Raw genomic sequence first — 21,214 nt, 5'->3', positions numbered from 1 at the left:
TTTTAAAATAGTTTTATACTTACAAAAAAGTTACAAAGTTAGCTTCTATATATGCTATATCCAGTTTCTTCTGTGATTAACAACTTGCATTAGAATGGTGCATCTATCACTGTTAATGAACCAATATACCTTAGTATTAACTGAAACCTCTGCTTTATTCATTTCCTTAGTTTTTGTCTAATATTCCTTTTTAGTTCCAGGATTCCATCCAGAACACCGTATTTCCTTTAGTCTTATCTCCTTAGGTTTCTCTCATCTGTGACCATTTCTCAGACTTTCCTTGGATTTCATACCATGACATTTTCGAAGAATAATTGCCAGAGATTTTGTAGAATGACCCTCTATTAGGATTTGTCTGGTGTTTTTCTTATGATTAGACTGAGGTTGTGATTTGGGGGAAAGAAGACCCACAGAAACAAAGTACCAGTCTCCCCATACGCTACCAAGAGTAAGTACTACGTATATGATTTATCACTGCTGATAATCTTGACCACCCTGTGAGGCTAGTATTTGTCAGGTGTCGCTGTTGTCCTGTCCTCGACCCCCGCCTCCTTTTAACACTGTACTCTTTGGTAGGAAGTTACTATGGGCAGCTAATACTTAATAGACTTGGAGTGGGGGTTATGGGTACCACCTTGAGGGCAAAATATCTTCATAAAGCTTTTTGAATTCTTCTGTATGAGAGAGATATCTATTTTCTCTCCATTTATTGATTGATTCAATTATTTTAATATGGACCCAAGAATATTTGTTTTATACTTTGGATTATAATTCAAATACAACTTTGATTTCTTTGCTAACTTGTTGCACCTTTGACCTTTTGGGAGCTTTTTCAATTGGCTTGTATGCTTCTTTGACCTCTCCTCATCGGCTGTGTATGTGTATGTGTGTGTGTGTGACCACATTCTTCCTTAAGGCACTACAAAATGCTCTAGGCTTATCTTGTTTATTCCCTGCACTTATAAATGTAATAACAGAGAATGTAGCTTCTTTAATTATCAATGTAAATTTAAGATTCATCCATATCTTTGCATGCTTTGCTAGCTCATTCCTTTTTTATTACTGGGTAGCATTCCATTTCATGACTCATCCACAAGGCTTGAATTGTAGTTTTGTCTTATCCACTAACATTTCTGAAGTGGTTACTCTGAGCTCAGCATCATCTTAGATATTGCAGGGCACAGAGAGGAATAACGGAGACATCATATTCTGGTAGATAATAGCATTGTAGAAGCAAGGAATGCTACAATGTAAGAATTAAATAACGAGTCCTAAGTTCATATTTAAGTGGGATTCGAGGGGTTTGGTTTTTTTTGTTTGTTTGTTTGTTTTGAGGCATTGTAAAAGTTCTTTATATATTCTGAGGTCCTGGGACTTGAAACTTAGACATGAATTTTGGGGTGGACACGTGCAGCACATATCAGGAACTCTGGGAGATAAAATGCAGGATACCTTAAAAGCTTTTCTTCAGCGCAGAGATAGAAAACTCCTTTATAAACTGGGAATTTTGACTGATTTCTCTGTTGTATTTCTATTAGTAGGATCTGAATGCAGCCTACTGAGAGTGTTTTCACTTGTGCCTCACTAACCTCCAATTACAGCTTCTTATCCTTAGTCCTTACCACTATTCTGTAGGAATAAAGACCAGTGGGGCAAAAGCCTGCCAAACCTAGCATAACTGAAACTGAGGTCCTGAAACATAAACACTAGAGAGGGCATCATTGTTCCTTTAGGGAAAATGGGGGACAATTTCACATAGTTGGTCAATTTAGAATTATACTCTTGCTTACACAGGGAAATCTCTATTACACGTTTCCTGGATTCTTTTTTTTTTTTTCCCTTTTTTCAAATATATCTATTTTTCTAGTCAGTGGGATTAGGGCCTGGAAGAATAAAAATCTATTTGGGTGATCCTGAGGAAAAGAAAAATCAAATTGATTCCTTTAGGAAACAAAAACCTGGGGTGAGGAGAATTGTAAAGATAAAGTACTTTTATGCTAGTTAAGAGTAGAATTCATGAAAACTATTGGATGTTCTCAGGCTCAATTTCTATTCGTCTCTATTGAACCCTACCTTAAGCCAAGTATATAGACATTCCAATATCTCATAGTTCAACTGGAAGCTGGAAGCTTGAAGAGAAGAAAATAATTTAATCATTGGCTCTCCTCTTTTTTGGTGAAAAGTTGCTCTATGGATTTACAGCTCCCATGCATACTCCACACCAGGACATTAGTGAAATCTTAGGGAGACGGGCAAGAAATGTGATCAGGTATGTCAGGTTGGATCAGAGTTAACGAAGTCAAAACTGATACGGAACTGATGATCATAAGGGAGTGTGGAGCACCAGAGGATCTGAAGTAATGAACAGGTGTCCCATAAACCAGGTAAATTAAAAAAAGAAAAGAGAAGGGATTTTATTTAACCTTACAATAATTATTAAGAGTGAATTATATTAAAAATGCAAAACACTGTGATAAAAGTTATTCTTGACTACTCCACTACCGTCGATAATATTTGATGTTTCTTTTGCTTACATTCAACCCAGAAAACATATTTAGGCCCCAGGGTGCATGCTGTGAATGGGGTGCTTGAGCATATGTTTCCCTAGAAAACTCAACTTGCTTCCTGTTGAAGTCATGGACTCAAGTGCCAGTCAGAATACTCTTATAATATGCCTCCCTCCTCCCCCTGCCCCAAATCTGATCATTTCCAGATGGAAAGTATGACTAGGGCATTTACAGGTTAAAAATGAATTTTAGGTTAAATTAGCTGCATGTCTGTCCTTGGAGGCACTTTTAAACTCAGCAAGTAACAGGGAATTAGCCAAGTGACAGTTCTCTTAAAACAGCCCAATTATAATGCAAAATGTAAAGGACTTTTTATTAGAGGATAAAAGCCTAAATGGTTCTTTTCCTGGAAGCCAGATATCATAACAAATTTGACTGAACCTAAAAAAACTCCGTTATTGTCATGTTAATGTATTTAATGCTTAATTATTTTGAAATTATGGTACTTTAGAATAAATAAATACTTCCTAATGTCACAAATACCATCTCTTCCATAATATAAAAATGACTTGATGAGTTCTTTACAACTTTATCTTCCATAGGTAAATATGAGCCCACTTTCAATAAAGTTTTATTTCAGGACAAGGAAGGGCTGGATTTTTTTTTTTCCCCAGGCTGATTGAAGTATTAGAGCAAATGAATACCAGTTTCCAGTGTCACAATTTCTCTTCTACTACCATAACCTGCAGCAATAACCAGAAGTCTTGAAATACATTTGTCTCAATTCACACAGCAGTGTAGATTTTGGAGAACATGGGAGAGTCTCTACAATTTTTCAGTCCTTTTGAAAATATTGTTCTGAATGCCTGTTCCACTGAAGGTAGATTGCAGATTAATATCTATCTGCCTATCTATCATATAAAAAGACAATGCATTTTATTTATTTTTTTAAAAGATTTTATTTACTTATTTGACAGAGATCACAAGCAGTCAGAGAGGCAGGCAGAGAAAGGGGGAGGCAGGCTCCCTGCTGAGTGGAGAGTCTGATGTGGGGCTACATGTGGGACTTGATCTCAGGACCCTGGGATCATGACCTGAACTGAATGAAGGCAGAGGCCTTAACCCACTAAGCCACCCAGGCACCCTAGATAATACATTTTAAACCAAGACTATCTAAAGCTTGGTAAATTAAGGGTTTATTTTTGGAAAAGCACATAATTAAAACTAGAATAATTATTTAATTAGTTTATTGTCTAAAATAATGCAAATACTTTTTAATTGGTAACTAAGAGATTCTTGCATTTTATATTCATAAAACTTGTTCAACATTAAGAATTGGACATTTAAGCTTCTTGTAAATGTTAATGTACTCAAAGACCTTTGTTATATCCACTTCTCATTTAAATTTGTAGGAAAGATCATTATTAAACTAATATTTTTCTTAGGAAAATGAGTATAATTATTACTATTTGAAAATAGGCTCTTACACATTCACAGTTAGGTGTAATTTCCCAACACTGTTTTGTAGATACTACATTTAGCTTTGAATCCAGCCTAGATTGGTATAATATCAGATTTATAATGTCTTATTAACCAATTACATGACTGAGCAGTTTCAAGGAGCAATTAGAAATTTTAAGGATAATTTATTTTTTAAAAGTTCTATACTTCTGGCCTGCTAGATTTTCAAGATTTCTTTGTCAGTTTTATTTTAGGGGCAAATATATTTAGAAGTATTCCTGAGGTGTGAACTTAAAAATATGTAAAGAGTAACTACATGAGATTTATTTTGTAAATTTATATTCTAAAGAATACTCTTTCAGAATTTGTTTTTCTAGAGTAAAACTTTAAACAAAAAGAGCTACCAGGAAAATTTCTCTATTTCTTTTTGATCATATGCATTTTGGCTTGCTTATCAGGGAAATCTGCTAAGTATTTTAATTTTTTTAATTTTTTTTTTATTTTTTTATTTTTTTTTTTAATTTTTTATAAACATATATTTTTATCCCCAGGGGGCTAAGTATTTTAAAGACTGTTAGGAGTCTTAGGGAGGCAGGAACAGGGACGCAATTTATCTTCCTGCCTTAAACAACTAAAAAACCCAGACAAAATATATGGGGGGGGGGGGGACAAGGATTTAGAGATTGAAAAGCAGGCAACTCACAAGAGAGCCTCTGAAACTGTCCAGCTTTAACATTCCCAGATCCCCTGCACGAGTAGCGCTGTGCTAGAGAGATGATCAACCTCAAAGATTCCAGTAGTCTCTACAAGGATGATGCAATTTAGAGTGGCCAAGGTGGCTAAACCTTGGGCAAAGTGTTGGAGAGAAGATAACTGTTCAGTTAGAGAGAGAGATGGGAGTGTAGTCTTCGGTTGAGATTTGATTACTATATGCATGTGAAGGAAATGCATGAGGCTAGGGAAGCCCCAGAAAGGATAGATCAGACATGGCTTGCTCACACACAGCTAGGAATAGTTTGTGTTGCCACAGCAAAATAAAAAGAATTCCTATCACATAGGATATCATGAAGAGAGTCCTGAGCATTACCTTAGTTGTGGAGCAAAATTAGCTCTTGACCAGGGGTCAGCAAACTATAGCCCACAGGTCAAATATAGCCGACTGTCTTTGTACAGCACTGTCACTTAAAATAGTTTGTAAGTGATTAAAAGATTAAACCCAAATCAGTTCACTGGTGAATTCTACCAAACATTTAAGGAAGCAATTAAACCAATTCCATAAAGTCTCTTTCACAGGTTAAAAGTAGAGGGAATTCTTGTTAACTCATTCTATGAGGCCAGCATTAGCCTAATACTAAAACTAGATAAAGATATTATAAGAAAACTATGTAACAATGTTTTTCATGAACATAGATGAAAAAATCTTCAACAGAATATTAGCAAATGGAATTTAAAAGTATTGAAATATTTACACACTATGACCAAGTTGAATTTATTCTAGGTGTGCAAGGCTGGATCAACATTCTGAAACCAATTTATGTAATCTATCACATAAAGTCTAAAATAGAAAAATCACATGATCATATCAGTAGCTGGAGAAAAAGCGTTTGACAAAATCAGAAACTGATTCATGATAAAAAAAAAAAAAACTCCCAACAAACTAGGAATAGAGAAAAAACTTGTTAACCTCATAAAGACTACAAAATAATCTACAATTAATATTAAATGTTGAGAAACTTAAAGCTTTCCCATTAAGATCAGGTAATAAGGATACTGGAAATCCCTGCTAATACAATAAGGCAAGAAAAAGAGGGATAAGAGGTATATGGACTGAGGAAGAAAACTTTGTTATCTTTGTTAGCAGATGATATAATTGTCTATATAGAAAATTTGAAAGAATCTACAAAAAACTACAACTAATAAGCTGTTATAGCAACATTGCAGGATACAAGGTTAATATGTAAAAATCAGTTTCTTTCTCAAATACCAGCAAATACCAGCAAGTGGAATTTGAAATTAAAAACACAATACCATTTACATTAGCATACCCACCAAAATGAAATGTTTAAGTATAATAACATATGTATAAGATCTATATTGGGAAAACTATAAAACTCTGATGAACAGAACCAGAAAACTAAATGGAGAGACATACATGTTAATGGGTAGAAAGACTCAATCTTGTCAAGATGTCCATTCTTTCTCACTTGATCTATAAATTCAATGAAATTCCTATCAAAATCCCAGAAAGTTATTTTGTGGATAAAAATAAATTACTTCTGAATGTTATTTGGAGAGGAAAAAGACCTAGAATAGTCAACACAATATTGAAGGAGACCAGCCGTCAGAAGAACAAGTGTTGGAGGGCTGATACTACCAGACTCCAAGACTTACTGTAAAGCTACAGTAACCAAGACCATGTGGTATTGGCAAAAGCATAGATAGAAAAGGCAGTGGAACTGAATAGGGATACAAGAAATAGACCTGCATAAATATAGTCAACTAATATTTTACAAATGAGCATAAGCAATACAATGGAGCAAATATAGTCTTTTTTTTTTTAAGATTTTATTTATTTATTTGACACAGAGAAAGAGAGATCAGGAGTAGGCGGGGAGGTAGGGGGTGGGGGTGGGGAGCAGGGAGCCAGATGCAGGGCTTGATCCCAGGATCCTGAGATCATGACCTGAGCTGAACGCAGAGGCTTAACCCTCTGAGCCACCCAATTGCCCCAAAGATAGTCTTTTATAGAAGAGTATGGAATAACTGGATATCCATGCAAAAAGATAAGTTTAGAAGAATAACTAAGTCTATTCATATTTCACAAAAAAGTAAATGGCTCACAGATCTAAATGTAAAATACAAAACTGTAAAATTCTTAGAGGATAACTAGACAACCGTGGGTATGATGATGCTTTCTTATACATGGTCCATGAAAGAAATAATTGATAATCTGGACCTCATTCAAGTTAAAAAGTTGTGCTCTGTTAAAGAAAATGTCAAGAGAATGAGAAGCCACAAAAATGGGAAAAAAATATCTACAAAGACACATCTGATAAAAAACTATTATCCAAAATTTCCAAAGAACTTTTAAAATTCAACAGTAAGAAAACAATCTAATGAAAAATGGGTCAAAAACCTTAACAGATGAGCATTCAGATAGATGAGCATGTCAGATGATATGTCAATGTAGCTTCATCAAAATAAAAATAGGATGATTTTGATGTGTGATGTTGATATGGGGAAGGCAGTACATGTGTGAGAGCAGAGGTCATATGACAAATCTCTATCTTCCTTGCAATTATATTACAAACTTAAAACTACTCTGAAAATGAAATCTTTAAAACCAATCATCTAAACAACCAAAAAACTCTAGGAGAGTATCACTCATGGACACAGATACAAAATGTTACCAAATCAAATCTAACAGTATATGAAAAGAATATAACATCCTGGCCAAGTATGGTTATCCTAGAAATACAAGACTGTACTTTTCCAAAATCAATCAATATAATTTGCTGTATTAATAGACTAAAAGAGAAAAAAAAAACATGATCATTTCAACTGAAGCAGAAAAATTGTGAAAAATTCAATATCCATTCATGATTACAAAAAAAAAAAAAAAACTGAGTAAACTATGAATAGGAGGGAATTTCCTCAATCTGATAAATGGTGTGTACAAAAAAAATCTACAGCAAACACCATACATAATCAGATTAAGTCCTTTCCCCTTACTATTTGGAATAAGGGGAGAATGTTTGCTCTTACCACTCCTCTTTAACATTTCACTGAAGGTCCTGGCTTGTGCTATAAGACACCTAAAAGTATGTAGATGTAGAATGCCAATATTCCTAAACAAATGAGCCTAGGGATAGCAAGTGTTCTTGTTTAATTAAACCCTAATTTGTTTCTACTGTAGATGAATGCAGTTTTCCTCTTTATTTTTGCATATTTAAATTTCCTCTTCCTCATTAAATAAAATACAGAGGTAAATGCACTTCATAGTGGTACTTTTCCAAAAACTTTTTTCCCCTTCTACCATTAAGTTCTTTTGAAAGACTGATGTCAAATGTCTGTGTTATAAATCTGTTTCATAATGCCTGTTAATATTGACCAAATAAGTATTCTCATCTTCTTACATGGCAGTTAGCCTACTAATTTCTTGGCTAGCTCTATAATATCCTAGTACATTCTTATAGACATAATAACTGCCAGGAAAATGCTTGGCCAGGACTCATTCAAGTAAGGGAAAGGATATTCATGATTATGTGACATGTATATTTAGAATATAATATTTCAAGTTAGATTTGGCAAGAAAACAGTCATGCACTAAAAACATGTGAGATATCTTGAATCCTTTTGGAAAAACCCTCAAAGGAAAATAATTTAGGAGTTACATTTGTCTTAGCTCTGACTTCCCAATAAACTTTTGTTACATTTGCGTTTTTCTTGACTAGTTTCTTTTCTAAATGAACTTTCATTAAACATGATTTCTTTCCAAGTATTCTTTGTTGTAAAAGACCGTATGATTTATATTTTCATATAAATTTATATACAGTGAACATTGATCATGTTTATATATTTCTTTAGGAGATTATCATGGGAACATTATTCCTCCCAGTTACATAAAAATAGTCTGAAGCACATGAGGGCTAGGAATGTGTGTGGAGGTGCACATATTTGGAACATCATAATGAACAGAAGTTCTTGTTTGGTTGACTACAGTTAGAAACCTAGGCCATGAGCTATACTGCAATTCTGCCCTCTGATCTTCTCCAGGCTGTAAACATGGAGATGACTTCTGCTTGAGATAACTTCTTTCTGTTCAAACTCAAAGTAATTTTCTGTACAATACACTGCAACTGCAAAGAAAAAAAAATCAAGCTGGTTTGACTTGGGTTTTGTAGACTCTTAGTCTTTCCTATAGTTTCTCATGTCAAAACCAAATTCCAGTTGGATTTGGTTAGAAAAAAGCACCAAAAACTCATAGAGACATGGACGGTAGGATGATAAAAAGGGTTGGTTACTGTTGCAGATGTTAGAGACCATAAGCTTGGTATGGAGGGCTTGAAATGGCTTTTTAGTATAAAGATTGGAAGAGAAAGAGATCAAGCCCATTTATCTCTTCTGTCTCTTCTCTGTACTGTATATTTGTGAAGACAGATCTTCAATTCCACTAACATTACTCAAGAATATGCCTGGGGAGTCTATTCTTCTATGCCTTTCTGCCAAAACAGCTTGAGAAACAGCTGGTGATAATTCTGGCTTCATTCCCCCGCTCAACAGCTGATGTTCAGAAGCAGGAAGGCAATTGAGTGGGTGTGTTCTGAGCCACAGCATCACTGCTTCCCCTTCAGCTGCTCTGCTCCCACACTAAGGAGCAGATTGGAAGGCTGACTTCCTAGAAGTGGCCTGAAAGGGAGGACAGACCTACAGCTTTAGGGACTGGGGGGATAAAGACAGGATGATGTTGCCCTGTAGTGGTTCAAGGGTAGCAGCTTCTAATACCAAGTGGACTATCTTCTGCAGAGAGACCCTTAAGATTCACTATAGGTGTTCTATTCTTTTAAAATGGAACAAAGAAATAAGTATGGAACTTGGTGATTTACCATCTAAGGATAAGAATCTTTCAATTAATACAGTTTTCATTAATGATTTTAAATAAGTTACTTTTTCTTAACTGTGGGTCCTGTTGACTAGAAAGTTCAAACATGATAGCTTGAGATACAGATACTATTGTTAACTATTTTAACAGTGGAATGTAGTAGAAACCTTCCCTCTGCAATGGAAGTTGTGAGACATGAGTTCTAGTCTCAGCTTTATCAGCACTATAATCACTAATAAGACTTTATATCTATAATTATCTAATACCACTCTGGACAAATCACCTTATTTCCTGTAGCATCATTTTCTCCTTATAAAATGAGAGAATTAGGTTAAATTTAATTCCTGGAGCTGAAATCAGTATATATTGCAATCAGTATATGTTGCAATCATAATTTTGGAGCAATGTAGAATGACTTTAAGCCCTCTTTTGTTTAATAGCCTTTCCTATATTTGGAGAATGCACCTGTGTCTACCCTATATATTTTTCCTGTAAGCTCATATGGGTTCTTCTTTACTCTCTTTTTCTTGGAGTGCCTGGATGGCTCAGTTCATTGATTGTCCCTCTCATTTTTGGCTCAGGTGGTGATTTCATGGTTTGTGGACTCAGCGGAGAGTCTGCTTGAAGACTGTGCTCCTGTGCTCCTCCCCCTACTCTAAAATAGGGCAAATAAATAAATAAATAAATAAATCTTTTTAAAAAAATCTCTTTTCGGGGCACCTGGGTGGCTCAGTGGGTTAAAGCCTCTGGCTTAGGCTCAGGTCATGATTCCAGGGTTCTGGGATTGAGCCCTGCATTGGGCTCCCTGCTCAGCGGGGAGACTGCTTTCTCCTCTCTCTCCCTCTCTGCCTGCATCTCTGCCTACTTGTGATCTCTGTCAAATAAATAAATAAAATCTTTAAAAAAAATCTCTTTCCTCATGACTCAGTTTCTAGTTAAATGAATTTGAACATGTTGAAGGATTTTAAATTGGTTCTCAAACCAATTTAAAAATTATACATGATACTGAAAATGTGTTCTGGTCAATTCAGAGTAACATTGATTTTTTGGCAGTTACATCTTCTAGATTTTTCTTGAGCTTGAAGTCAACCAAAATCATGAAATCATTTTAAAACACTGTTACCTTTCATCATTGTCTACTTCAATACCCCCTTTAACATTTACATTGTTTATCTTTTAAGATTGAAGTGGAGATACTTTATTTCATCTACATTTAAAAAGAGTACAAATTTTTGGTTAAGAGTAAATTTTTTTGTTGTCATACCTGTGTTTAAATTCTAATTCTAACATTTATGGCTTTGAGACATTATTAAATCCAGTTGGAGCTTGATTCTCTCATCTATAAAGTAGGGACAATATTGTCCACATAGGATTTCTGAGTGAGCATTTACAGTGTTGAGGTAAGGGTAGTACTTGGTATAGCACCTGGAACCCAGTGGTAAGAAATAGTCATTGTTATACCCCTAATTCCATCTTCCATAGTATTTTCTCTCTCATTGTGGTTTCATAAATAAGCCATCCATATATTCATTTGGGCTGTGATGAAATTCTTTAATGAAAAGGACTGGGATGTGAATCCTAAATTATGCTACTAGTGATCTCTAATAGGTGAGGTTTTTGTTTGTTTGTTTGGTATTTTTTATTCTGCACTCCTTGAGCCACATTATTCAGTCATTTAAGTGTCCATCTAAAATTATTTTCTGGCTCTCATATCTCCATCTTCTCTGTAAGAAAAAATATAAAAGAGTTAAGATTAATTCTGACCTAAGATACTTCTCCTGATGTTATTCTGTCTTCAAGGGATTAATAGTTTACATTCTAAGTTTTCACAATCTTTAAATAATTTTTTTCTAGAATTTTGTCTAAATGTATGTCAAGTTTACTGACACTGTACATTGCAACATTCTCTTTTTCTCAATTCCTAGTCATTGGCACTGCACATTATCATTCCTAAAGAACTATTGTAGTGGTCAAATGGTTTTTTGCTACAGTATTTCCATTCACTTGAACCAGGTCAGGAAACCTGCTTCTGAGAACATTTAAGTGGTTCTTGCCATATGCTCTCTGATTTGGGTTTCAATTTCTCTTACCAGTGTTTTCTAATATTGTGAAGTCTGCTGATACTTAAGAGTGTCTTTCTTTCCTTTCATTTGGAATCATTTTGTTCTGAGAAGCTTGGGAGTGTCTTCAGTAAAGTATTAATTATGATTCTTCTGGATGACAGTAACAGAAAATCTAATCCAATGGGGCTTATTGGGAAGCAATGGAATAGGGGGCAATATCGCTCAGACATTTAAGACAGGAATTCAAACAGTCTTCAGGCCCTAGCTTTTCCTTCCTGCTATGGATGCTTATTTCCTTTTTAAGTTGACTCCATTTGTATATATTTTCCCTCCTGTGTATCAGTGTTTTGGAGGCTCTAGTATGTAGGTCCTCTCAACTCCACTGGGAAGGGACACTTGGCTTTTTGGCCACCTCAGCAAAAATTGCCTGATACCTCATTGGCTCTATGTGGGTTGCATGTTCATTCCTGAACTAGTCCCTGTGACCAGGGGAATTTAAGATGCTGTCTACCATGCATGAGTGTTCACTACTTTCTAAGATGGATCTAATTCCAATAGAATTGTGGGACATGAATGAAGAAGAGTACTATTGCCCTAAATTGATTTTGTAAAGCAGAGAAGACAATATATAATTATAATCAAATATAAACCTTTGTGATCAAAGAGAAATAGAATTATTGAGATTTTATTTGAGAGAGAGAGAGAGAGAGAGAGCTGGGGGAGGGACAGAGGGAGAGAATTCACAAGCAGACTCCCTGTTGAATGTGGAGCCAGACATAAGGCTCCATTCCAGGACCCTGAGATCATAACCTGAGCTGAAATTGAGAGTTGGACACTTAACCAACTGAGCCACCCAAGTGCCCCCAACACAAACATAATTATCTCTTTTCTCTCACCATCATATGTGCACACATGTACATGTGAGTATACCAGATATCCAGTAATTTCTTTTATTCTTTTGAATTCTTTGTGCATCTGTTTACTCTTTTCCCTAATAATTAGGCTTTTGCAAAAAAAAAAAAAAAAAAAAAAAAAAGGTCTTGTTCTTAACTTTAAAGTGATGATCAGTTAAGTGAAAGATTTTAAATATATATGTGTGTGTGTGTGTGTGTGTATTCCGGCTTTCTCCAAACTGTACTAAAATTACAGTAATAATTACACAAAGACAAAAAGAACAACTGAAGACTAGAGATGTAAACAACATTTTAGAAGATGGAAATTTTAAAGGTTAGCAGAATGGAGAAAGCCAATACATCACATTCTTAGTGAAAGAAGACAATGAAAAAGCAAGATAATTTGCACGGAAGGACTTCAGTAAGTGTCAAGAAATGGTTAATTGACAACCTGTATTATAAATTTTTAGACCACTCATATTTACTGTTTTGTCCCTGCAGAAGACAGATAGCATATATTCCATGGAGAAATGAAGTCTGACCTTGAGAGTCCCAAAACAGTAGATGCTAAGGTGAACTGCTAGATTGAAATTATCAGGATTACTCCTTCCCACTGAATCTTGAGATTTAACCTCCTTTTCCATCTTAGCCCTAAAATACTGGCAGCCAAGCTGTAGCACCAGTCAAGGGATTGATATATTCTCTGGGGAAACTTACCAGTAAAAGAGAAAACATTTACATATATTGGCATTTGGGAATCTCTCATTAAAGCCTGAAGATCTTACGTATGCACTTAGAGTTTTCCAACAGCATTTTAGATTCTTACCATTAAAATATGAATGGTGAGAGATATAAGATCAAGCCCCATATCAGGCTCCATGCTGAGCATGGAGTCTGCTTGAGATTTTCTCTCATCTCTGCCCCTTCCCTTTACCCCACTCTTTCTCATACTCTCTCTCTAAAAAACAAAACAAAAACAAAAAACAAAAACAAAAACAAAAACAAAACAAAAAAAATATGAATGGTAAGTTAAGATCATAGCAATATAAGGGAACCCAATAACATAAATGACAAAGATCAAAATATATAAATAAAACACAATAACACAGAGAAAGCAGACAATTCAGAGTTCAGAAGACTAAAGAAAGGATACCAAACCAAAAGACTTAATTTGTATTTAGTATACCCAGAAAGATAATGAGTAGATATTGCATTACCGAATTTACCCCAAAGATACAGATGCAGTGAAAAGAAGGGCCACCTGTACCCCAGTGTTCATAGCAGCAATGGCCACAGTCGCCAAACTGTGGAAAGAACCAAGATGCCCTTCAATAGACAAATGGATAAAGAAGATATGGTTCATGTATACAATGGAGTATTATGCCTCCACTAGAAAGGATGAATACCCAACTTTTATATCAACATGGATGGGACTGGAAGAGATTATGCTGAGTGAAATAAGTCAAGCAGAGAGAGTCAATTATCATATAGTTTCACTTACTTGTGGAGCATAAGGAACAACATGGAGGACATTAGGAAAAGGAAAGGAAAAGTGAATTGGGGGAAATCAGAGGGGAGATGAACCATGAGAGACTGTGGACTCTAAGTAACAAACTGAGGGTTTTGGAGGGGAGAGCATTGAGGGGTTGGGCAAGCCTGGTGGTGGGTATTATGGAGAGCACATATTGCATGGAGCACTGGGTGTGGTGCATAAACAATGAATTTTGGAACACTGAAAAGAAATAAAATGAAGAGAAAAAGAATATGATGCTATAAAAAGAAACATTTGCAGAGTAAGAAAGATATTTTATACATACATTAGTCTAGAAAGTCCAATGTCAGACTAATTAGGGTAATAGGCACTGTTATTAGAAAACAGAGAAGAAAAATTATCAAAGAAATAAGAGTAAGACTTCCTTGAGCTGGAGGACATGAGATCCAGGTTAAAAGTTCACTGAATGTCTGGTGAATGGGTAAGAATAATAATAAAAGGACCAACAACATATTGATAATGACACAGAAGAGTGAATAGTGCCTATTACCATCAGCCAGACTGGAAAATTGTATGATTCATGGGGTATTTTATAAGGTACTGAGGATCTTGCTTCAGTAGTAGGAAATAATTAACCTTTGATCAGGAAATACTCAGATCCTACATAATAAATCTTAAAATCAAGAAAGGATCAAATCGTTTCCAAGTTACTTAGCTGGGTCTCATAACAAAGCTCAAGAACACTTATAAAAATATAAAACTATCCAGCATCTAACAAGGTAAAATTCATAGTGTCTGGCATCCAATCAGAAATTGAAATTCAAAGAACTAGGAAAATATCTATGATGAGGAGAAAATCAGTCAATTGAAACTGACCCAGAATAGATACAGATGTTAAAATTGGCAGAGAAGAACATTAAAAGTCATTATAATTATATTCCACATGTTCAAAAAGTTAAGTAGAGCCATGGAAGATTAAAAAAAAGTTGCAAAGCAAACTTTGAGAAATGAAAAGTACTATGTCTGAGATGAAAATGATATCGGATATACACAGCAGGGTAAAGTAGGCATTTTGAATAAATACTATTAGAAACAATAAAAAATAAAATAGGAAAACAGTAAAGGTCATTTAAAGATGAACATAGCAGCAATGAGCTATGGAATGATTTCAAACATGTCAATATTGCGTTTAAGTGGAATCCCTGCAGCACTGGAGGGAATGAGACAGAAAAAAAAAATTGAAAATAATGGATGAAAGATTCCAAACTTGATGAAAACTATAGCTTTGGAGAACCAATAATTTCAATGAACCCCAGGCAACAAGAAACCTAAAACTATAGCAAGGCACATTTTAACCACATTGTCCAAAAGAGTGGGAAAAAAAAAATATATATATATATATATATATATATATATAAAGAAACCAGAGGAAAATCATGTATTACATATAGAGAAACAAAGATGAATAAAGTCCTATTTCTTGTCAAAAACAAGCAATAGGAAATGAGGCAACATGTTTAAATTACTGAAAGTAAGAAACAAACAGAAACATTTAGATAGAATTTTGTACCCAGCAAACATATCTTTCAACAACAAAGTTTCTGCTTCAAAATATCCAGAGCAAAATTAATGGAACATCAAGTAGAAATAGTCAAATACACAAACATATTGGAAATTTAACACTTTCTTACTAATGACAAAATGAATAGGCAGTGTGACAGTAGGAGATATTTCAGTCACAATCTAACTTAAACATAATCCAGAATTTCATGTCAGCCCAGTGAACATTCTGATTTCCAGTACCTTTTCCCCGCCTCCTCTCTGGGGCCATCTGTGTTGGGGTGAGGACTGAGTTTACATACCATCAACCATCAAGGAGTGAAGGGGAGCAGGAGGGCTTTTGGTCTGAGTAGGGACCTTGGGTCCCTGCTGACCTCTTTTTCTCTCTCTGGTCCATGAGCATGTGGTGCTGTCATCTGTCTTCAGGTTCCATATTCCTTGCCAGGATGCAGACCTCGATGTAAACCACTCTCGTCCTCACCTTGTTCTCACCTCAGTGCTCTCCTGTTCTCCTCAGCCTTCTCAAAACGTTGCTGCTTAAGTGTGAGTTCATGTTGTAGAGGGGAGGCCTCAGGGCTGTTTAGGAGTTCTTTTCTGCTTTTCCAGCCCCGGTAGGGCTTCTGTAGGTTACCTTCAGATACTGTGTAGAGATGCCTCCCTCCACCATTATTTTGGGTGTTCAGCTACTCTAAGCCACTTGGACTTTCCTGCGGCATAGCGCAGGAAACTCCTAGGAGTTTCCTAAACTCTTGGTTTCTAGATCTTAAAAATCAAAAGGTTGAAAGAATCATGCTTTAGTCCTGTGTTTGCTATTGGGGTGGGGGTACTAAAATTTCTACCATCTCAACTATTTTTTTAGCAGCTCTTAACTCTTTTTACCCTAATGTAGCATATATGGGAAGCTAATGAACTGGTAAGAGTAAGTTGAAGCTGAAGAGAGCAGAAACCATTTACAATCAGCATAATATTCTTTGATATACCTCAGTTTTTATTGTCTTCAGTGTTTTTCTTTCCCCCACTTATTTATTCTAATTTTTAGCATTTATCCAAAGAGTGTATCCTTGGCACCTCTGGCCAAGCCCCTACTATGGTCATTACACAGGACCATGTATGGTCCTGTGTAATGTGGGCTGGATTGCAGTTGTTTGAATGAGTTGTTTGAATGAGTTTGAATGAGTTTCCTATTTCACCTTAGTGTGCTGTACCTAAATCTATGGATTCTTCTTAATGTCTTCAAGAGTAGTAAACATTGAAAAAGCATACATGTTAACCAATTCAATGGTATATTCATCATAATTCTTTAGAACAAAAAATGATAACTTGAATTGTATTAGAAGAGATTGATTTGAAGGACCCTGAAGTATTTAACGTAACTATAAGAAGAGCAAGGATCCTGTTGGCTCTGGGGACTAGTAGGGACAGAATGCCTCCAGGACTCTCTCTTGGTCTCCTCTCTACTCTAAACACAGACTTTGGTTTCCCAGTTCATTTGGCAGGAAACATGACCACTGAACTCACAAGCCTCACGTATCACAAACTGACCACCAGAGAGTAAATAATCTCCACCCTCTCGCTCATTGTTAAAGAGTTTGGGGTTAAAACTCTAGCTGATCTATCATGAGTCAGGTGTTTGCCTAGGGATGACTTAATATTGACAGTAGGTTGTTATTACTGGCCCCACTAAAGCCAAGTAGGTTGTCGGTTCTCTCTTAAGTGAGGTGACAAAAATGAACAAATAATAACTGCATTGTATTCCTTATATATTTAGCAGAGTTATAAACACATATAAGCATTTGTAATTATTTGCTGATCAACAATATAATGTGTTATTTGATTAAAGAAGTGAGAGACTTGTCCATGTCTATAAGGCAGTATCATTTCAACTTAGTGGTTTCTTTGTTCTATTTCCTGATGTGGATCCAACCTCATTGTACCTTTTATGAAAAACCAGTCTTCTAATGTATGAAAACAAGCACTGAAGTGATTAATATCCATTAAAGTGGATTAATAAGGCATATCTAAACTAAACCATAACCATTTAATTTGAAGTGAATTGAGAGTACATTTCCCTAGTTTGAAGTTTTTGTAATTCCCTACCAAACCCTCCTTTTTAGATAAAAGTCCCAGATACTATGTTTTGTGTTTTTTTTTATTAATTTATTTATTTTCAGCATAACAGTATTCATTATTTTTTCACCACACCCAGTGTTCTTTTAAATAAGTGATGGCAAGTGACTATTTCATTGAAAAATGTTGTAAAAACATCTTTCCTATTGTTCTTGGCTTAATTTTCCCTCTGTATACCTCAGCACTTTGTCTGTATAATACTTCATAGAACACAATGCAGTAGCTAGTCCTATTTAAATACTATGACACAGGGCACCTTGGTGGCTCAGTCAGTTAAGCGACTGCCTTGAGCTCAGGTCATGATTCCAGGGTTCTGGGATCGAGTCCCACATCAGGCTCCCTGCTCAGCAGAGAGCTTGTCTCTCTTTCTCTTTCTGTCTGCCACTCTCCCTGCTTGTGCTCTCTCTCTCCCTATTTCTCTCTATCAAATAAAGAAATAAAATATTTAAAAAATAATAAGTTAAAAATCAAATAAATAATAAAATAAATAAATACTGTGACACAATCTCCTTCAAACTCTTAAAGCATTATGATTTATCACTCTTCTTTTTATGAGGCTTGTACATGTAAAGTATTTAAAATAAGATTATTATTGGCTAATTTGCTAGGTTGCCATTACCCTTATTCACAGCTAAAGACAGTGCTAGAGAAGAGAGTATTAGTGTATTCAGGGAAAGGACTCCCTGGAGATCAAGGATCTTACTCCCAACTCAGCTACTGTGTATAAGCCTAAACCATCTTTATGGCTTCTTATTTAAAGTATTTCTTTAAACTTCCCATTCAGGAATAAGGTTGTTCACATTAATTCAAAAACAAGGTAGTTTTAACTTTGGATGACTGTTATGATTGTGTAGATGCTGAAGTAGAATATATGTGTGTACACACACATCTTTTGTATAAACATATATGGGTATATCTATATTCAACGTAAACTATTCTCAATGGCTTTTAGCAGTCTACCAAATGTATCAATGCATTGTCTATTTCTCCTAAATTATAGAATACTAGGAATTAGACATTAAATGTGAAAAACCAAGTGGGCATGTTGAAATGGAGATTTTATTAGTCATTTAAGAATTCCCTGAGAAGAGGGATAGTAAAGTGAGCGTATCACTACTTAACAGCTCTATTTCTTAAGATGAGGATGTTATCAAAGCTAGCATGCTATTTTATTTCACCAAATTTATAAATTTCCCTAAAAACTTTGAAAATTGTATTTTCTGTACCCCAGTGATGGCTACTAGTGTTATACTATAACTCTATGTAATTGACATTGTCACACAACATTGGAATGATTCATGGCATAATAGTTACTTTATTCCAAACAATTAACAGTGAAATTCTTGGTATCTAGCTAGATATTTCTGTATTTCCCAATTACTCTTGGCCTCTAGAATATGTTAGCCTAAAAATTATAGGCACTTTCTTTATACTTCCTCAGAATTAAAGAATTATGATCAATGGAGAAGAAAAACTTGTCCTTTTGTCAGAATTAGACCGTGTTTCATTTTCTGATTCAGTGTATTTTTCATCATATTCCTTTCCAAAAATTGAATGTGATTGTTTTTCTTACTTTATTTTAGTGATATGCAAATTAGAAATGTTATAGCTAATCAATGTCACCAAAATAGTTGTTTTAAATAACCAGGACATGAACTCTTTAGCAAGATTCAGTCAGTTCTATTTATAGTTCCCCTAAGCTATGAACTATTTGTACACCCATGTTTCTGCATAATGACTTTTCAATGTGGTTTCAGTAATCATTCCAGAAGGCACAATCTCAAAATATCTATATGCATAAAGAATATATTTAAAATAAAGGCTAAATTGGCTGGCCATACATTAAACCATTTGCCTGTGAAATCACTTTGTGAAATATCTCCATACAGGAGAGGTTCCAGCCGAGGGTAGGACATAGCAAACATTTTTTTGCTTACCATATTGTATCACCATAACTTCTTCTGGAAACACTTCTTCCTCTAAGTGTCCTCTTAAAACACTTCTTCCTTCTTTCTCTAAGATGACAAGCCATTTTGAGAATTTGGTCTTAATTTAGCCCACACAAGATTAGCAGAAGAGTGAGACTCTCAAACTACTTGCCCTTAAATACTTAATAGCCGAAATGAGAGGTGCTGGTGATCTTCAAAAAAAAAAAAAAGTGTGTTAGCATGAGACTCACTCTCCCAGTTTCAGAGATGAGGGGTACAAAGAATGAACACAGTGGGTTTCCTTGGAAGAGCTCTTGTCTCCTATGTTTCTGAATGAGAAACTGTTCATTCCTGTCCCCGCCCCCCTCCCTTTTTTAGGCTTTGGATGGGAAGACATTTAAGAGAGCTGTATTTTGAGTTTCAAAACAAAAATAATTCATTTCCTTTGAGCTTTTCTTTAATCAATTTCATGAGTGAAATCTTTTAACACAAATGAATAATGCTTTTATCAATATACCTGGTCTTTTATAAGATTGTATCAAGGTAAGCACATTGTGTTCTTTCTTGCCAACTCTCTACCTTCGTGGGCGGGAAGAGAGACATCAGATCCAGACTTACTCATTATTTCAAACCTCTAGTAATAGAGAAGAATCCCTGCCTTTTATCCTTAATTGGAAAAATTTCTCCCTCTTCTCCACCCAAATAACAACACTTTCTCAAATTATTAGAATCAGATTGGCTAGAAAATAATTCACTGCCATTTACCATAATATATTTTTCTAAATTTCAGGCTAACATGCTCCCTTACATGAATCTTTGGCCAATGTTTACAGATAGAAAAGATAATGAGCAAATTAATGGTAATTGAGCCTCAAAATAATTTTTATTTGCCAGCTTCCATTATTTGCGCGCCTTTAGAAAGTAAAAATTGTACAAACATGCTGTTTTTGGAGGTCTTGTTTCGCCTCCCATGGTCAAAGGATCCAAGTGAATTATGTACGAGGAATCTTAACCAAGATATAGAAATACCAGTGAGTAAAGACTCGTAATTTTGCATTTGGTAATTTTTCTTGCTGCCACAAAGTAATTTTTGTATGTCTATTCTTATCTCTGCTATCTATATGGACATACATATGAATGGTCCATGATCATTAACAATTTTGAGGATGTTGAAAAATATAATTTCGATTTAGGTGTGCATATTTATAGCCTCTAAACGAAGATACCTGCACACCATCTCTTAGATAAAAAGCGAGTTATATACTCCCCCCTCCAATGACTACACCTATTTTCCTTATATAAGCACATGACATCATCGTTTAAATCAAACCGATTTCTAAGCACCACAGCTGTTACTAGTTATTTAGAAGTCTAATTTGAGCAGAATGTGTCACGCCAACTTTGCACACACACGCTCACACAGGCAGTATTCACATTAAAACTTTCACCTCTATTAAATAGCAACAGTTCTTCAAAAATTCCAACACTCTACTCTTAACAACTAAATAAAATATGTGTCTTTGAGGAGTAATGTGCCTATTTTATTTTTATTCCTAGAGGCAAATCTTGCATAGACTGGTG

The sequence above is a fragment of the Mustela lutreola genome, chromosome 3 (genome assembly GCF_030435805.1).
Source record: "Mustela lutreola isolate mMusLut2 chromosome 3, mMusLut2.pri, whole genome shotgun sequence".
Classification (NCBI taxonomy): Eukaryota; Metazoa; Chordata; class Mammalia; order Carnivora; family Mustelidae; genus Mustela; species Mustela lutreola.
The sequence above is the reverse complement of the archived record's forward strand: the minus strand, read 5'-3'. Positions refer to the sequence as shown.